The sequence below is a fragment of the Triticum dicoccoides genome, chromosome 6B, assembly GCF_002162155.2.
Source record: "Triticum dicoccoides isolate Atlit2015 ecotype Zavitan chromosome 6B, WEW_v2.0, whole genome shotgun sequence".
Taxonomy (NCBI): domain Eukaryota; kingdom Viridiplantae; phylum Streptophyta; class Magnoliopsida; order Poales; family Poaceae; genus Triticum; species Triticum dicoccoides.
In genome coordinates, this window is record NC_041391.1 from 36,473,564 (window position 1) to 36,476,103 (window position 2,540).

At 46.1% G+C, this 2,540-nt stretch overlaps 1 long non-coding RNA gene across 3 annotated transcripts in view; it reads right to left on the reverse strand.

Annotated features, from left to right (window-relative positions):
- The window catches only part of LOC119321950, a 7,368-nt gene extending 5,096 nt beyond the window's left edge, over positions 1-2,272 (reverse strand). For all 3 annotated transcript variants that reach the window (XR_005155300.1, XR_005155299.1, XR_005155301.1), the window contains exon 1: positions 1,865-2,272. This is a non-coding gene — a long non-coding RNA (uncharacterized LOC119321950). The remainder of the gene's footprint in view (positions 1-1,864) is intronic.
- Positions 2,273-2,540: the final 268 nt, after the last annotated feature.

The window sequence follows — 2,540 nt, forward strand, 5'->3', positions numbered from 1 at the left end:
AGAGAGAGAGAGAGAGAACTGGAAGATAATCAAGCACTCCAAGAAGAAAGAAAGAAGAGAAAAGAAGAGAGAAATAGGAGTACTCCATTAGTGAAAGTTTCATTTGGTTTCATTTGATTTAGGTCTCATATTGTTGCACTATTGTAAGAGGGCAAAAGAGAAAGAGAAGACAAATGAAAGAGACGAGAGGAGAGGAGAAGAGTAGTTCAGTTTAGTTTTAATTAAATGAAAAGGTTTAATTAACCAAGAACTACTCCTACTCCTACTCATACTCCAAGAACTACTCCTACTCCTACTCCAAGAGCTACTCCTACTCCTAATTTTAAATAAAACTAAACAACAAGTCCATAGAATAGATTTTACTGAAACTACTCCTGAGTTTGAGTAGCTTGTATGGCATGTCATGATTTTACAGAAACTACTCATATCATGATTTTACTGTCATTAATATGCAAGCAACAATTAAGTTCACAATATTATGCAAGTTAACAAGCTTCAGTAGCCCAAGTTTCAGTAGACAAATTAACACAAGCTACAGACGACAACTTTTAAAAGAAGCTACAGCTGCTTCATGAGAATAAGCAAAGTTTCAGTACATTTGATCCATCTGGCCAAATCGAGAAGAAAACAAATCAGGGAAGTTTAACTAATAACTGCAGTTTACCCAGCCCCATGGTGAGAGGAAAACAAGCTGCAGTTACCACACACCCAAATTCAACCAATCTACTCCGGCCGGCCGGTTATCAAGTTCAAAGGTCTTGTTCAAAGGGAAGAAGAAGAAGAATATGTTCCATCAAAGAGGAGACGGGGTCAACCTTGATGCAAAAAGATTTTAAGTTAGTTAAAGGAAAAGGTTTCATTTTATTTTACTCCTACACTTTACTGAAAAAGAAGAGAGTAAGAGAGGACAAATGGTTCAGATAATTTTACGTTAATTGAAAGAAATGGTTTTAGTTTATCTTAATTTTACTGGAAGTTTTAAGTTAATTAAAAGAAAAGGTTTCAGATTATCTTAATTAATGGCTGCAGTTCTTTCGGTTAGCAGGGTCTGCTGCAGTTCTTTCGGTTAGCAGGGTCATTGATGGCTGCAACCACCCAATATACAGGTGAAAACGTTGTTGTGAGGATATGAGTGAAAGGATAAACAAGTTGTTGCAAGAGAGATAATTCTAAGAAGTCAGAAAACTACTCCTTCTAGATCAAACAAGTTGTTACAGGAGTACTCCAACTGTAGATCAAACAAGCAGTAGCAGCAGCTACTGCACCAAAATTAACACAAGATACTGACAGCAGCAGCCCAAGATTAACACAAACTACTGACAGTACCTCTATTAATCTCCTTCCCAACTGTAGATCAAACAAGCTACTCCAAAATTTGTGTTGGTCACTGCATTTCTCATCAGTGCAAATCTGCACACTACTGCATACTCATATCCTCACAACAATTCATAACAGAGGGCCTAAAACACAGATGTTACTAAAAACTGAAAAGCCTACTGCATCAAAGCTACTCCAAATCAGTGCAAATCCACACTGGAGTAATAAAGTTTACTGCAAATCTGCACACTGGAGTAATTCAGATTTACTGCAACTTCTCTAAATCACTACAAATCAGTGACTTGTGAGCATGAAGATTATTCCTCGCCCAGCTCAACTTGAAGAATCAAGATTATTCCTCCCCCAGCTAAAAAAATGCAAGACTATTGCAATTTGCGACGACTCAGCTCACCCTTGTCTACGGGTCAACGATCCTATTCCGCAAAGAACTTGCAGACATGTCTATGGATCGAGGAAATTTCAGCAGCGCCAGGCCAGGGGAGATGGACAGACAGACAAAGGAGCAAAGCTGTAGTGGAGAAGGGACCTTTTCTTGCATGGTTAGGAGGGGCATCCCAGCGCCGTCGTGGATGGTGCGGCAGCTCCGGATGCTGAAGATGGCGCCCTTGACCTTGAGCACGACGGCGCCGTTGGCATCGGTGATGGCGAAGTCGCCGTCGGAGAGGCTGAGCGCCTTCTTGGTCACCGTCAGCGGCACCACGTAGGGCGCGCAGAACTGGTGCCCCACCACCGGCAGCGGCGCCGGTGGGGCTCCACATCAAGCGCCGTTGTGTCGCCGGAGTACTTGAGATGCGGCTCCAGATCCTCCCGCTCGGGCTCCAGATCCTCCCGCCGTCGTCTTCACGCCCGCGCCGGTGCCGCTTGGGCTCCGCTTCAGCGACTCCTCACGCCTATCCACAAGCAGATCGAGGACCAGCGCATGTGGATCCAGCTCCTCCTCTCCCAGCAGCCGTCGCCGACAAATAAAAATGGCAGCTTTGTGTGGTGGGGAGCGGTGAGCGGCGATGCGGAGCAAGACGCCGGCGAGAGGGAGAGAGAGGGAGCATCAACGGGGAGAGAGCGGCGTCGCGCGCGAGAGAGAGAGGCGCCTGGTGGCCGGCGTCGCGCGCGAGAGAGAGGCGAGCGGGGGCGTCGCGCGCGAGGGAGAGAGAGCGGGGGTGAGTGGGGAGAGAGTGGTCGGTGGCGTCGGGCGAGAAAGAGGG